The 18,289-nt window shown below is 34.6% G+C and overlaps 1 protein-coding gene across 6 annotated transcripts in view; it reads left to right on the plus strand.

Moving 5' to 3' along the window:
• Positions 1-18,289, plus strand: part of Hr3 (nuclear hormone receptor 3 ROR-beta) — a 671,278-nt gene that overhangs the window by 524,803 nt on the left and 128,186 nt on the right. The gene's annotated exons all lie outside the window — the stretch shown is intronic.

The following is an 18,289-nucleotide window of genomic DNA, read 5'->3' on the forward strand; positions in this document are numbered from 1 at the left end:
ATTTTCTGGTTCATAGAATAGGTAGGTAGGGTATAATTCGTTTTCCCTGAACTTTTCTTTGACAAATCTTCCGTAGATCTTATCCAAAATGCCTACCAGACTACTGTAAATTTTGAATCAATTTCTTTTCTTGTTACTGGTCCGTAAATACGCTCTTATCTATACATTTACCTCATCAATAGCCAAAGCATACATTAGTACGTTAGCTGTTGCGAATGCCAAAGCGCTATTGTAAAACCGAGTCATTTTCAAGAAATCTAGCCAACCTCCTTTGTTCTATAAAATCTTTTGGTAGAGTATGTTGATAATTTGTTTAATAATTATATAGATTGGCTACAAAGTAATGGCAGCACTTCTAACGTCAGAGGGCTGTGTCTCAACACTACAAGAGTTTCATAGCTGATAAGGGAATTTGAGGCGATAAGATATGGCGTATGGTAATCACTGTTATTCAGTAAAAGGCATCGTGCCGTAAAATGATGAGGAATGAGGAAGCACCATAATAATATGTTTCAGAAAGACGAACAATGTGCGTGGATCAATGCACAGTAATGTTTTCAGGGACTTCAAGACAGAGGTGTTTATTCTCACTCTCAGATTCCTCCTCCACAATGACACGAGGCCGAGAACAAACGAGCTAACACGAAATTAAACTTCTTGATGTTACAGCCTACGAACTGTTATGGCTGGCAGATGGGTAATGCATAATTTGAACATCGGTTGTCATTTCCATTATTTCTGGGTTTGTAGCCCGGAGTTCATGTCCCATGGTGATGGACTAAATACCAAAAACTATGCCCTCCCATCTAGAATTGAACCAAAGACCCTGCTAATCTTAGACTACTCATGAGCATGATATTCCTGAAACACCCTACTTATTGTGTTCCCATTATTCATGTAGACTGATGAATAAAAGTGCCGAATGTAATTACAACAACAATAATAGGAATGATGTAACAATGTATTAATACGTAAATAGTTGCATGTTTAGAGAGTAAAAGTCAACGGGGTAAACCTTTGCACCGGGAACTATTCTATGAAAAGGAGTCATGCTCTTCCATAGACATATACACACTCACACATGTATATTTCGCTTCATCTTTTTAGTTTGGTTGATCTTTCGGGGTTACGTGAGAGAAAGAGAGCCATAGCGGAAGGGATGAGACCTATTTTAGAAGATGGACTTTGGTCGAAATAGAAGGCCATTGCCCTGTTATCACTTCTCGGTTACATGCATTCGGTAATGCAGGAAGTGGCAGTAAATGTGTCGAAAGTGGTTTTCTTCTTGTTTCTGTCGTATCATAGTTTCTTCTTCTTCTTCTTCTTGCTCATTTACGAATCAATATCTTTCAATTTTGAACTCCTTTTTCCACGATCTTAAGAGTGGATGCATATAAACATCACTTTATAGGTATAGGTATAATCATATTACTTAGTTGAGAATTTGTAATCATTTGTAATCAGGTTCAGTTTGCTGTTTCCTGTTTAACACCCATTTTCTTTTTTTCTTCATGATGATTAAGTATTCTTTCTCGAACGAGGTGCAAAATCAAATATATAGTTCAATGTAAAAGTATCCGAACTGAGGTCGGTGGCGTAACCCTGTAATCCAACTTCTTGGAGACGAAGTAATATAATGGGAATACAGCCTATACTGTGAGGATTGGTCTTGCAGGATGATCTGTGTATACGCCAACTGCACTGGATTTGAGCCCCGTCATTGCTCACATTTCATGTCACGGTTCTGTCCTTCATAACTTCGGTGTTGTATAAAAACAAATTCAAGCTCAAAGAAAAGCGTAAATATATCAACATATTTGATTTTATTACATTGTAAAATTATAGACTTCATATCAGTCCCGTGCCATGGAAAATCAGCGCCCGGGGCGAGAGTATCGACGGCGCCCCCGTACATATGAATGAGATCGACAGACCAGCCGCGAAGCGTCACCATGATTGGCGTGAAGCGTAAGAAATTTTTCAAAAACAAACCTTGCTTTTCCTTGATGTTGAGCACTTTTTATTACTGTTTTCTTCCATTTTATATATGTGCATATGCACATCCTCCCTAATTTTGTGCCCCCTTACTTCGGCGCCGGAGCCGTCGCCCCATTCGCCCCTCCCTCACGGCACGGCAGTGCTTCATATCATAAACTAGTAGGGAAGTTTAGGACGGTTCTAGCGTTTCAATCTTATGTTGTCACTTTGAATCAACTGATAAGGAAGTCTAATCAGCTCATATAGGGTTTGTAATTAAAACGAAATGGAATGGTTAGTTTTATTTCCCACGCTTATATTCTTTACGCTAAAAGAAACGGGTAGTTAATAACGGTAAATGATTATGAAATGATTGGTGGAATGAGAATTTGGGAGGAAACTGGATAACCCACGAATACTATGTTGTCCACACAAACTCACGTGACCGGGAATCGAACCAGATACCTCTCACACCAGAGATGATCACACTCTACCATTGAATTGTTTAAAATAATTTGAAATCTTTGAAGGACAGGAAACTTCCTTGTCCTGGGATTTTAGATGAACATTTCAAGTTAATTTTCAATGTTTTAAGTAAGTCTTCTGAAGTTCTAATTCCAAATAGTCATTATATGATTCTTAGAAATGATTCCTTAAGATTTTTTTTCTGCTAAACCAATGGGAAAGTTTTTCCTTATATTTGCCACATAATCATTTGAGTCATATTTGAGATTTTATTGTCTTTTTCAGTACTAGTGAAGAAGTGAATTTCTTATTTTATATATTGGCGGTGTTCTTTCTATGTGTATCATAGTTCTATATATAATATTAGACAGTTATTTATTTGATTCCCATATTACTGTATACAGTAAATTAATAATTTAATGTTATTGTGTAGCTGTTAAATTCCTTTGATATAATTGTGTCTCATGGTTTAAGAAATGTTAATTGTGATTTTTTTTTCAATGCAAATAGAAATTTGAGTTCTAACTGCATTATTAGATCAGCTTAGTTGAAGGGGAAATGACTCAAGTAGTACCACTGCGCCATTCATCTATTAAATCGTTTCAGATTTTTTTAATGAGAAAGTAACAATACTACATAGCCGTAAATTAATTTTAGTGTATTTAACTTTCCTATTATACAGGGTGTTTCAAAGCAACACCGACAACGTTTGGGAGGTGATTCCTGACACCAAGATAAGACAAAAAAGTACAGACCAACCTACGATGCGTCCCATAGTTTTGGAGCTATGGATTTTTAAAGTTCATTTTTTCATGTTTGTGGCAGCCTATAACTCCGAAAGGAAGCATTTGTGCACCCAGGTTGGTCTATGCTTTTTGTCTTATCTTAGTGTCAGAAATCACCTCCCAAATGTTGTCGGTGTTGTTTTGAAACACCCTGTTTACTACGTTTCTTTTGAGTTGTTGGTTGTCCTAGATTTTCATCAGGCGTACACCCACATATTTTTGTTGGGATAGGTCCAAACTTTTTTTTTGGGGGGGGGGGGTATTACTACAAACTACTACGTCTGATAGTATTAAATGGCTTTTATTTTGCACCGGAAAAGACGATAAGTAATTCCACCTATATTTTCAGAAAAATAATGTAGAACAAGATTGTTTCTATGAGAGAAGGAGTACAGATGAACTGTAAGATCAAAGTTTTATGCTACATCAATCATTTCCTTGTTAAATAAGTATAATTTTACTGGAAAAGTGTACAAATGGATGATTTAGGAAGTTTAGGGGAGTAATTCGGTGGACCCCCTTGTGGGTGCATCCCTGATTCTTATGTTTTTTTTTCATAGTGTCCCTTTCCAGCACCGAGATTATATAACACGTGAACCTACTTTTTAAGGTGGAATAAGAACTATCATAATGTGTTCAATGTTTTCCCGTCGAGAATCAAACGCGGGACTCCATACACCAAAGGCTCGCATGCTTGCCACTAGACCAGTTAGAAAAAAATAATCAGGATAGATGACGAGCCTACATGCGTAATGCCGATTAGAACTAAATTACACTGAGAGGGATCGAACTCATTACCCTCGTGCCTCTGTTCATCCTGTCATTAGTCCTGTGTTCTCGCTAAACTATAAAAGTTAATAGTCTATAGAACTGAGTTCAGATATAAAACTCCGTCTTCCCGGATTATAACTAAATTAATTTGAAATATTATAAGTTATGGATTAAGTATGCTGGTAACACTGCGCATCAGTCACTTGTTTTAACGCCTAGTGATGTAAAAGAAAGAATAAAAAAAACGGATGAGTCAGCTTGCCGATGAAGTTTACGTCAGAGGCACCTGGTCGGTCATTGACCCCAGCACACTAAACAACTGCTACAGAATAAAATAAAGTTTTAAGAAGACACAGATACTCCACAACAATATACACGCATGTTTTGTGTACATACAACAAAAACACTAAGGTAAAACGGTTTGGTTTTCTGATCCAACAAAGGGTTAAGTTTAGCTACAGATTTTTTTCATTCTCTCTCTCTTTCCGTAAGTGCGTATAAGCGTTTAGTGTTCTGGTATGTTCGTTTATTTCCTTAGTTAAGGAAAGAACCGAAGAGAGTGAAGATGCCTTTAATAAAGGTTCGCTGCCTGTATTCATAGCTTTTCGTACTTGCTAATTTTAGTTTTCAAGCTTTAAACTACGTAGAATACTTACGTATCCATATGTCTTTGAAAGGAAAATGCACCATATTTTTATTGATAGGTTACGTATTTCATTGTAGCTACTACTTTTTTTTTAAAAAAAAAATATTAACAAAGCCACTAAGATCAGATTCACCCAGTAATAAGTTACTTTGGATGGGAAATTTTAATAATCAGACATGGGGATCGATTTTTTAGAAGGAAGATGACAAAAAAATTATTTGAAATATACGCCTTTGCCAAACGAGATGGAAGTTTTTTAATCATATAAGTATGGTTGGCTATGGATTTCAAACCCAAGGTCGTTCGATTACGAAGAAAACAGTTGTCCTTCCCCATTATTGTGTATGAGCTTCCTCGTGGCTAAGCGGTTAGGGCAAAATGATTCAGTGGTACCGCGCTTATCTCTAGTGGCATGGTCCCCTGGTTTGATTCTGAGTCATGTGTAGTTGTGGTGTACAAGATTGTATCCTTGCGTTTTCTGGAGTTCTCTCATTTCCTCCCACATTTTAATTCTACCAATTCTTTCATAATCATTCAATTTGATTAATCATCTGTCTCCATTAGTGTAAAGAACATAACTGCGGGACGTTAAATATCAGCATTTCATTTTCTTTCATTGTCTATTAATTATACAATAAAATCAATTGTCAATTATCAATTGTATCTCTTGTTGCTATATGGGAGGCGCGGTGGTTCAATGGTAGAGCGTTCACCTCCGGTGCTTGGGGTCCCTGGTTCGATCCCAGCTCACGCCGTGTGGACTTTGTGGTGGACAAACACCGTGCTCGTGGGTTTTCTCGGAGTTCTCCCGTTTTCTCCCACTTTCTTCCACCATTTCACTCATTTCTCATTATCACCGTCTCCTTTAGTCTAACCGGCATAACCGTGGGACGTTAAACTTAAAAAAATCATTTTTTCTCTTGTTGCTATGTGGATAGCTTACGCGCCTCTGATGTGGAAGACCCGTGTTCGATTTTCAGTGGATTCCGTGTTCGATCTCATGCGGTTCGGATCCCAAGTTAAGTTGTAAGTACATGCCTAATATAGCTTGGCTGTTGAACGCAGGGGCGGATCGAGGGGACTACTGCCTCCTCCCCAGAAGAGGAAAATTTATTATTTTATATATAAATAAAACCCATCCCGGAGTTTGGAGCTCTTAAATGTAGCTCTAAGTAGCAACATTACAACCCACCGCCCTCCCCCCACCGCCATCCAGAAGTCCGTCCTGGAATCGCCCCTGGCCGAACGGGATACTAAAACTCAAAATTCAAAAAATCCGTCCAAGAAAAGAAAAACGGTAATGTCACAAGGCACTCTGATTAAGCGAATCCACACATCCTCTTGTTATTGGGCAATTAAAATAGTGCCTGTAATCGTGATCGTTTGAATCGGGCTTTGTTTCCAGAAGGCATTCGTATGAAGGAGTGCGGTGCATATAATAAGTAAGCATATTTTGACGCGTTGCTAGTGGATAATGTAGGTGATATATAAGAAAGTTCATGGAAAGCAAACGTCTCCTACGTGCCAAATAGCATGCTACTCTCCACTCTCTGATCAATTCTCTACGTGAACACAGCGCCATAAACGTACAGATAGAACATACTGCGTGTGAGCTGTGACACTAGTAGCCAAACACAATAAAGTTGACAGGTGTTTAAATTGCATTTTTACCAATGTATATTAATATGTAGAAGTGTGCAACAGGCTTATTTGCATACACTGTTAAAATAACAGTATCTGAATTACATAAAATCATTAATGAAGGTACAGTGCGGTGCCTTTTGGTGTGCGAGGTTCTTTAGATTCCCACTGGGAAAGCATCGAACGCATTACTTGATTGTTTATGTTTAGATCCCACGTTAAACTGTAGCGCTCGTCTTGTATAATCTCGTTGCTGATAAATGACGTAAAAACAATAAATCATTATTGAACCTTAAATATCCAATATTCAATGTTCAATTGTTGATTGATTTATTCATTGGCTATGAGGAAGAATGTACTTACTAAATTTGATCTACTTACTACTTACTCAGTTTGTTTCTGAATCAATAACTTTCCACCGAAAGTCGAACCTGGGATCACGACACAGAGGAACATACATATGGGACTTAGCCACTTGATCAGAAGGGCCTTTTGATTTTCAAGATCGATGTAAGCCTTTGACAGACGTTTCAATAAGCGCGATTATTTAATATAAAGAAGTTAACTTGATAAGAAGTTCAAATAGTAATAATATAATAATAATTAAATAAAATAAAGAATACTGATAAACGCTATTTTCCTTGTTCAATAAAGGTTAATTTTAACCATACTATAATTCGTGCATTAACATTAAAAAAAAAAAAATCAACGAACGAAAACAAAATAACAGTTATTCCTGGAAAAAAAATCGTAAATGGATTAAGGTTCCCTTTAAATATATATATATATTTTGTTACTTGTGACCTGAACGGTTTAAAAATAAGTTTATGTACAGCATAGCTTGTAAATAATTTGTTGTAAGTTTATAGATTGGAGATCAACATCTTTTCGGAGACTATATGAAACTTGAATTTACATAAACTTAACATGCCATGTGTCAAAAGTTAATCCCGGTTATCAAAGTAGAGGCCACAGTAGCGATAGTATGCATGTTTGAGCATTCAGGAATGTTTTCCGATGTTGAACTAATTGAGATTAATTTTGTACAATATTGTTAATTATTTTCTGTTTCTATAACACTTATATTTGGTAGTATTTTGTGCACAGTCGCTAGCAGCAGTTTAATATACCCCCCCCCCCTATACAGCTTACTGTATTGTGTCAAACTTCAAATTGGATGAAGATATTTGAGCAAATATATATTTATGTAAGAACTAAAAGCGAAAGCTTTTCGGTGTTTGCATTTTCCAGTTTCTTTTCCTATGTGTTTTACTTATGGAGTATTTCTTTCCTCTCTCCCCATTTCACCACAAAAATGGAAAAGCAGATACACGACTAAAAAAGATCATTGCTTAATAAAGTACTGTTGTGAAAAAAAAAAGTTATGACTTGTCATTTTCATGATGATGAGCTAATATTTGCTGTTCCTTATGAAATAGTACAGACGTTATATATCTCATAGGGATGATATTCAGTTAATTAATTATTCGGCTACGGCAGAACTAGTAACAATTGCAGTCCTTCATATCTTTATGTTCTTTCATGTGTATTTATGTTAGAAATTGCCTGAAACATAGAAGTATAAATCTTCCTTCAACGCTTTCTTTCTCTCGCGCTTTTTTTTTTTTTTTTTTTTTTTTTTTTTTTTTTTTTTTTTTTTGTCATTGAGTAACATCATAAACGGACAATACAAAAATTGATAAGAAAGAGTTCAATTTTTTAAAAACATTTCACGCTTTCTTTTCTTTAAAACAGTTATTCGTTTATTTTCGTTGAAAGTCAAGAAACGTCAGTTCTAAAATATGAACCATGTAAAGTCGATGACATCCATGGGTGTTACTTCCGGCAACAAACATCTCAAAGGAAGACTCTGAGAATGAAACTGGATCGTACCGATATGTAATATGAAAAGACAGCAGAGGAATTCTGAAATACTAGAGAAACATAATCATTGTGCCTCTCACAATGAGATTTATGAACATGACTACGTTTCTGCCTATTAAAAAAAATAAAATAAAAATAAAATAAAAAAAATAAAGCCTAACCTGTAATTTTATGGCTAATCACTTGCTTCGGTGTGAGTATGATCCGAACTCCCAAAATCAAGACACGGATTCCGTTTTAATATTAGGTTTCATTTAATTATGTAGGGAGAATTAAAGCTCCATAGATATTGCTAAAGTAAATATAATTTGGATAAGGATGTTTCTCACACTAGAAATGGAGCATACTTTCATATTATTTTAATGTTAGCAACACATTAAAACAAAAGGCTTCTTCAAGTTTTTCAAATACAAAGTTCAAAGAGTAATTAAACGATTTCTTAGCATACTCGTCAAGAACAGTAATTTCCAACTCGTCAACGTATGACGTAGAAGCAAGCTTTCATGGTCGAGGCCAGGAGAAAGAGAACAAGTTGAGCAAGAAAGGGGTGGGAACTAGATAGGTGGAATGGAATGAAACAAGGTTGGCAGTGTACAGTTAGTCCATGAATCCACGAGTAGTGTATCTGTAAAACGCTAAAACCATACAAAAAAAAAAAAGCCTTGTTTGCCTATCGCTACTGTCTTCTATCAATGCTAGCTTTGCTGCCTTCTCTTTATTCTGCGTAAAGGATTTACTGAGAATCCGAGCAGCAAACTGAGACATCACAGAGGATCCAGTTGAAAATAACTAGTCAAGAGACTTTTAAAGTCTTCTTTTTAAGATATTGTTGAACAATTCAACCCTTAAGCGTATAACTTTTTTTTTTTGTCTATTGTCTATACATCTTGACACCATAAGACATTGCATTACTCATATTTTGTAAACATTACATCTATGTTAGGCACTTATGCGGAAAATTTCGTTCTTCGATGTAAACTCGTGTTGTATGAAATACGTACTACTTTTCAGTGAAAAGGAATTAACTAATATATAATGAGTAACTATCAGAAGTTGAGGCAAAATATCAAGTGATTTCCATAACTTTTTTTTTTTTTTTGTAAATAACAGATAAATAAAAGTCAATCACAAAGTAATTATAAATTATGAGAAACCATCAGCATCATCTATTATCTCTTATACTCATATTTTTGCCATCATGAAATGAAGAGAAATCTACGCTACAATATTAATTTAACTTATATTGTAACATGTATAACATGCTATAAATCTTTTATTGAAAAAATATATCAATTAAAGGGAAAAGATCATTCTTGAGAATTGTTTGTTAATATCTTGATATAACAGAAACAGACGTGGTTGGAGAACTTACTCGTAACTTGTACTCGTAACTTGCATACATTTCAGCACTGGATACTGAAAAAAAAACATATTTTATTTAGAAGAAGAAAAATGTCATATTTTACAAATTAGCTAGATTGAATCGCTAGTGTATGATAGTAATACAATAAATAAAGTTTTATAGTTATGTAAGATACAACATGTATAGAATCGTATTGATAGATAATTAATAAATTTTAAAATATTATTAAGAGATATGGAACACACTTCACGTAAGTGAGGAAATCTGCCATGTAATGTATAACATATTTTGATAGTGGGTTGTAGTATCTACGTTTCGTTTAATGTCATTACAATATCAATACCAATATTTAAATATTATATTACAACTAATTATTAAGAACTACATAATATTCAAAAAGAGAACAATAACATTATTAAAATACTTTGAAAATCAGTTAAACTGTTGATACCAATTCCACTTTCCTCGGAATGTCCTCTGCCTTCAAGATCTCCTATACCATGCTACTTTCCTCTCCAAGTTCATATCTGTCATAGGACATTGCATTTTACCTGCTGTGCTCTCTGCTGAGAATTGAAAAACAGAATTGGTTTTCTTCAATGTTAACATAGTACTGTTCAATTGAATTGTCTATCGCTTTGACTCCAAGGGGATTTGGGGCGCAAATGTATTCTAGATCTAACTTTCTTTCCAAAATTTCAATGCTGTTAGTTACATGATACCAATGTTATTATTGTTGATGTATAGTATTTAATAATGGTTTATTATTTCACAATTTCTGACAGTAAGACGTAGTTTTATTAGGCCTACTAGAGCACTGTTGATCAAGTAGACGTCAGACCACAAGTAAAGTTCAGTTCTCAGAAGTAAGGGTAGATGCCCCTTCCCGTATAGCAAAATATCGTACTTAACGCTAATATCACTAGGTTGATTAACAAGTAACGCCATAGAAGTAATTCCACAAACAAGAACGTTGAGCGTGATATACCATTATGCACAATACTTTGTCAGTGTATTATTATTATTATTATTAATTCAATTACTTTAGAGGCACAGTGGCTCAATTGTAAAGCGCCTTATCTCTGGTGCAAGAGACTCCTGGTTCAATCCCAGATCAGGTAATTTTTTTATGGACATCAAGTTCGTGAGTTTTCTCGCGGTATTCCCGTTTCCTCTTACATTCTAATTGCTTTAAATATTTTGTAATCATTAACGTTTATTAATCAACCGTCCTCTTTGGCGTACAGGGGCATGGGACGTAATTCTATACATTTCATTTCATATAATTTGAATCATATTAAAGAAACAAATGAATAACGAACATGTATTGATTTCCTTTTTCTTAAGAAGAAAAAGAAAGAAAAGTGAAAAAGGATTTTTAGCTACTTGAAGTAAGTAATGGTGTGAGACCTCTGTACTGACAACGTTGAACAAAGAGCAAAATAAGAAGTATCCATGTTCCCAGAGCTTTTCCGTAGATAGATAACATCAGTTAGTACTCTTTTTCGAGTCAGAAGATAAAAGACTTAACATTTTTTCTCCTTTTTTAAAAAGACCAATATAAACTCCTTGCAGCTTATCTTGAAACTAAGAAGATTTTGTTTTCTGTCTTTTCGTTTTTTTTAGGAAATACGTATTCTTCAAAAAGAAGTGTGTTTGTGTTTGTCTATGAGAGAATGGACACAGTTGCTAAGACTTTGCAGTTTCTTGCTGTTACTTCTGTGTAGTTCGCAGTTTATGTCCATCCACTTGATATCTGATTTCAACTTCTTAAAAAAAATCCACTATACTTGACTGTTCTATTTTAAGTTTTATGCCCTTTATTCGGGTCAGAAATTAAATTCCAAGAGGTCAATCGCCATATTTTTTGTAGAACATCTTAGTTGTTTAGATTTAAAAGTAATAATAATAAACTTTCTCATAGGGTTCTTTAGAAAATCAGTAATAGAAATTTAGCAATTGAATTTTATTAATACGTACTTGTTAGTGTTTTGTTTCTCAAGTATTTTAATCAATTCCTATCTAAAACAGTATTTTTAGTTGTTAAGAACTTATAGACCAACTAGCAGCGTTCACCCCGCTTCGCTGGGGTCACCCCGGAACGCAATAAACCTTGTTAATTAGATAATTTTTACTTTTTCGCTTTCAAGTGATATGATAAAAACCATAGTAGATTGCAGTAAATGTTAACATTATATCGCCTGTCATTTATGTTAACCCGCCGAGTGACACGGTCATGCGGGTTGCATATAAATACGTTTATTTTTACCTATGATGAACTAACAAAGGATTTGTACGTTATGGACACTTGAATGGTCAATTATCTCAAGACACTGGTAATTGAAAATTAAAGTGATATGATAAAAACCATCTAGGGTCCAAATCCTAATAACCCCCCAAAAATGAAAGAAATTGGTTCAGCCGTATTAGCGTGATGAGGGAACAAAGGATTTGTGCGTTCTCTTTTATATATAAGATAACGGATCAAGTTAGTCATAGACTATTGGGTGTCATACCGCTTCATAGGGTAAAGCACCAAGGTATTTCATTTTTAGACGACATTTATTTCCAACTCGTCAAGTATGGCGTAGGAGCAAGCTTACATGATCAGAGTCAGGAGAAAGAGAATAAATTGAGCAAGAAAGGGGAGGAAACTAGGTAGGTCGAATGGAACGAAGCAAGGTTGCCAGTAGTCAATTAGTCATAAATCCACAAATAGTGTATCTGGAAAGCCATAAAAAAGTCTAGTTTGGCTGTTATTACTATCTTCTATCAATGCTAGCTTTGTTGCTGCTTTCTTGCTCTGCGTGAAAGGTTTACTGAGAATCCGACCACCAAATTGACGTCACAAAACATCCAATTGAAAATGACTGCTTTTAGAGGTAGTACAGGTGTCCCGGAAACTTTCTGCACATTGAAAGTAACACCATTTCAAAATGATTTGTATAAAAGATGTTAAAATCGCCACATAGAACCATGCATTCATAATGTACAGTAATTTTATAAACACTCTTTATATCTATGTTTAAATGATCTGAATAAATTATATGGTGAATGTTAGGTTTATCTGTGTTTGGTAGCTTTTGTGTAGTAATTAGTACACACAATTAATATTTTATTGAACATCCATAAAGTCTTTTACGGTATATTCAAAATTGAGTATTTCATTGATATGAATTTATAAAATCTCCTCACAAACTGTTCCAGGTTGAAACTCATTGTTGTATTCAAATTTTAAGTATTCTATTAGATTTTATAACTAGTTAATGTAAAATCTGACAAACAAGTATTAAATGTGGATACTTGTATACAGAACATTAATCTCAGATTGAATATGCGTCTAAGATGAGTGAAGCACGTCACTTGCATTGAAAAATACTCGTGAGCTGCATAAAGACGTTTGGTAGATTAAAATATGAGAACTATATTTATACATATAATTTTATTTATACTACTACTACTACCACTACTACTACTACTACTACTGGAGTTTAACAGATTAAAAAATATCCAAAGATTAGATATTCACCAATTGATGGATCTAATTCAGCTGAACAAAAGAATATGGGTGAGTGTAAATTCTCATGCGAGCTTCCTTGTGGCTAAGCGGTACGCGTCTGTGGCATGGGAACTCGAAGCTCGTGTTCGATTCCGGACTGGAGCTCAAGTGGTTCAGATGCACGCTAAGCTGTAGTTTCACTTCTCATATAGCCTCTCTGCTGAAAGAGACGCTAAACTCAACTTCAAATCATATTTTGTGTAGTTTTCGGGGAAATCGATGCTGTATGATAGCCACGTCACCTATTAAAGTGAAACTGATACACAGACGAATGCGCTTATTAACCTTTAAGTTCTGACATTATCAAGACGATAGAACACAGCATGGTAAATAAGATATAACTCAGAGTTTTGATTAACTCTCGAAACTAATTTTTGTTCAATTATAATATTATAAAAGTATGAGATACACTAATAGATGACACCCAGCTGAATAAAATGACATACTCAAGGGCAAATTCTTATGCGTAGTTTCCGAGAAAAATGAATTTTTATGACGCCGAAACGAATATAGTTTGTTCCCAATAGTAATTGATAGATTTTATTCTGATGGATCAAACTATTTACAATATTTAGATACTGAATATGTAAAAAGAATCACTATTAACTAGCAGATTGAACCTATTGTTATCTTCTAACGGTTAATACATAGGTCTACTCCTAATAGTAATAGATTTTAGAAAGGAAGAAAACAATAATTGTGATTGGATCAGTTTGAATCAAATTGGTGGACTCTTGTTTGTGCAGGATTCTTTAAAGAGCGTAGGGTTAGTTATATTTTACTTATACTTTGTATGTTTAATAAGTTTATCAAACGTCCCAGTATCTCGGAGACAGTTTTCAAAAGTATAAATCTCCCCCCCCCCCGGGAAAAAAATAATCCCCGGAATAACCCTGAATTTAATTTAATGTCCTCAAATTTATACTTAGTGTTGTGGATGTGTTAGAGAGCTGTAAATTTCTCCTAAATTACCCTTTAGTGGGACAGAAAATGTATTAAAATTGCAAAAAGATACTGTGCAAGCTGATACGTTAAAAAAAATGCTTGTCCTTTCTTTATCATTTTGGTTGTTTAATCAATTAAAAGTTCTCTCCTTTTCTGTAGAGAAATCCTTTTTCTTGAGGGAGGGGGGAGAACGACTATAATCCCCAGCTCCTTATCAGTGCTAAGAAAACGCGATCAGTCCCTATACTCTTCCTTCTTCCAGCATATATTTTAAAACACTCAATGGTAATCTATTACAATTTAGGATCAGTTGGTAACATTTATTTAGTTCCATGAAAGGAATAACCTATCTTTGAACTTTCTTTTTTGATTAGAGTTTAGCAATGAGGCTATATGAAGTGAATCTACAGCTTAATATGGGATCCGAACCACATGGATCGAACACGGGTCTCGCTCGGAAGGAGTCTACATTGACCATATAACCACAATGAATGCCGGTATATATAATCGTAGGGATGGCCACAATAAACGGTCTGATACCCGAATTCAAAGAACGGATACAAGAGTTGTGAAGAAAAGAGAAAAAAGGTTTACGGTACGCTTTACTCATATGTTATAAATGCGAATAAATTATATTCTATATTCAAATATGGCTTTTTCTAATGGGTATGCACGTGCCATAAAGCTATAAGACTTCTGAAAGGAATATGGCTTTCGCAAAATCAATAGATTTATCGTCGCAGAGGTAAACTTTGCCATTAATTAGACCCTTTCGACTCACACCCCAAACTTTACCCAATTAGAGTATCGAGTAAAGCCAATTGGTGTTACCTGTGCTCATCTTCCTAAAGTTTTATTTTATATATCATCCTTCCACTTTCTTCTTAGTATACCAGAAGTCTTTTTCCTTATAGGGATACCAAATTGAATTATATATATAATACCTTATTTATTTCACGTTCAAACAGCTGTCCCGTCCATTTATAGTCACTATGAAATTCCGTATTGTGTAACTTTTTCGTTTAGCTTTTGATTCGTCCCTGTTTATACAAAGTCTGTTTTTAAAATTCTTAGATTTTGTTTTTTTCTGTACGGCTAAACGATGAACTTTCATGTTTGTAGAGTGCGATGGACGAAATTATTGTTTTCTGGCTTTTTATGTTGGATTTTCTTCTATATTAGTCGGGACGATAAGTAGTTTATGCCGAACAGTGGACATACATTTCCAACTATTGATGTAATTTTTATTTCTTCGTTGCAGGTCGATCTCTCTCCCTTTCTTTGTTACTCTTTCTACTTTTTTTTTCTATCACTGTGCATAAGTATTTAATTTGATTTGAATATCGCACATTAATATTTATTTATTCATTTTCTTATATTTCCATCATGGAGAACCTCTTTATGTAACGTACACCAGCCATGATTCAAATGCAGTGAGATTCAACTTGCATGTGCATGGAGACGTGAGGATTTGCACTGAGTGAATGCAGTGTTACATGGTGGATGAATAAAGGATATGGCAGACAGTGCGAAGCGACTTACGGGGAGGGAGGAGAGGGGACAGATGTATTGCATAAGCTGACATGAAAAAGCAGTTGTTACTCAAACGTGCATCACGGAGATGCAACAGACTATTAACGAACAAAAAAAGACAGACATAAACATACTAGTGGCTTTGTTTTTATGCTCGTTGCACTCTGTAGTAAAATATACCGCTAATGTCCCTTGCAGTGCAGCATCCACGAGATATAAAAGACGCTGGCTGGGACTGAGTTTTAAATTTACTTAATGAAGTAATAAAGTCCTATACTAACAAGGACTTAACTGCATATAAAAAAGGGGAATGAAACTTTTTATAATCTATCATATATTCATTTGTCTGCTGTTGATGGTCTGCCTATGAAAATAAAGTATTTGTATTCGAAAGTTAGATATATTTCTGTTACTCCTACTAATTCCTTAAATTTTGCCCGACTTTGTTTAGTTATTTGTTGCTATATGCTAAATTAGCCTTAAATATCAACATAGAACGAACTTAATGAATGGCCAGTCTGCTTGATTTCTAATCTAGAGAACCTAGGTTGAAATCCTATAAACAATCATCCTGCATGATTATTTTATAGAGTTCTGTCTCAGTTCAACTAGGCCGAGTTTCTTAGATTTATTGTTGGATCAGTATAATGTGACATCTTATTGAATTTCTGAATCCTCAATCTATATAAGTGTAAGATTCCCTTATTATAAACAAACCACTGAACATATTTTATTTATTTATTTATTCTCTTCTTCTTCTTCTTCTTCCGATTATTATTATTATTATTATTATTATTATTATTATTATTATTATTATTATTATTATTATTAACTAACTCTATGGCCTATGGAATCCGGAGGTTCAGTGCCGCGTTCACAAAAGTTCTCCACTGACTTCTATCCTTAGCTAATTGGATCCAGTTTCTACTTTGTATTCCTATCTCTGCGAGATTCATCTTAATATTATCCTCCCATCTGCGCCTAGGTCTTCCTAATGGTCGTTTTCCTATGGGTCTACCAGTCAAGACTTTGAAAGCGTTTCTACTTTCTTCCATTCTAGCTACATGACCTGCCCACCTAAGCCTCCTAGACTTGACGACCCTAACAATGTTGGGTAAACCATATAAACTATGTAGTTCCTCGTTATGAAGCTTCCGCCATTCCCCATTCTCGTTCCTCTTGGGTCCGAATATTCTTCTCAGGATCCTGTTCTCAAATACTTTCAGTCTATGTTCTTCCCTCAGAGTAAGCGACCATGTTTCGCAACCATACAGAACAACAGGCATGATTATCGTTTTATATATTTTAAGCTTCAAATTCCTCGACAGAATTCGCGACAAGAGATTTTGAACCGAATGGTAACACGAATTCCCTGCTTTTAGTCGACATTTAATTTCTTCGTGAATATGATTTTCGTCTGTTAATATTGTTATAATAATAATAATAATAATAATAATAATAATAATAATAATAATAATAATAATAATAATAATAATAATTATTATTATTATTATTATTATTATTATTATTATTATTATTATTATTATTATTATTATTATTATTATTATTATTATTATTATTATTATTATTATTATTATTATTATTATTATTGCATAAATACAGTCTTTAGGCTGGACCAGGCTTTTATGATACCACTTTGGTGTTACAATTATTACGTTCGTGACAATTGACTAAAGTGTCCATTTAATTTCAGTGCAAAGAGGTAGCACACTCTGTCTGAAGCAAAAATGAATTGCATTTTTTTCTGTTAAGCAACAATTTATATGCATTGACTCCAAGAAACAAGACTAAAGACGTCGTCTATCCCAGTGATTCTAAACTTTTTCGATCTCCCTTAGGTGAATCCAATTATCCTGAGCGTTTCCCGTTATCTTAAACCAATCCATCCCACCCATGAACAAGGATAAACGTAAGACTTGGACGAGGCTGAAATATGCAATTGTTCAACATAATGAAGAATCAGAAGTAAAAGAAAAATATATCAAATGGAAGAATACCATTTTAGTGGTATCTTATAAGAGTTAAAAGAGCCACATTAGTGTTGTCGGTAAGGCGTCAATCTATCAACTGGGTGGCCCGGCTTAGATCCCTGGTGAGGACAGAAAACTTTTCATCTTTCTACGGTCGTTTCAATTTGACTCGGAGGTTCATCAAAACTCTTTGAAATGGGTGAATGGAGGAACCTGGGGAAGTGAAGGGTTTGGAGCGGTGCTGGCTACACAAGAAATTGTGGATTCCAGTAACATCATTTCAGATTTCGCCACTGGAGAGGGGCCAAGATGCTCGACCGACATTATAGAGTTTTATGATTTTTACTATTATATTAGTATACAATCAATTAAAAAGTATGGACTTCTCAAACACAAGTGGGGCAAATACCCCATGCCCTCCCCGAACGACATCCCTGATGGAGCTTCTACCTCCGAACACAGCCATTGAGTCCTCATGGTCTGTTCTGAAAGGAAGGGAGATTTACTTTACTTTATTTTAATACTTAAGAATATTTTTTTTTTAAATTAAAAGAGAAAGGTAAAAAGGAAAGAGAGAGGAAGTTAAATATACATTGTTTTCCTCATAAAATTCACGAATCTCAAACTAACATTTGTTCATTGCATTTATTCATTGATAATATATGTTAGTCCTTTCACTGCGTATGTTTAATTCATATAAAGCCCTATGTTCATCATGTAGTGACCTTC

This window comes from Thermobia domestica, chromosome 13 (assembly GCF_964235325.1).
Source record: "Thermobia domestica chromosome 13, izTheDome1.hap1.1, whole genome shotgun sequence".
NCBI classification, from domain to species: Eukaryota; Metazoa; Arthropoda; class Insecta; order Zygentoma; family Lepismatidae; genus Thermobia; species Thermobia domestica.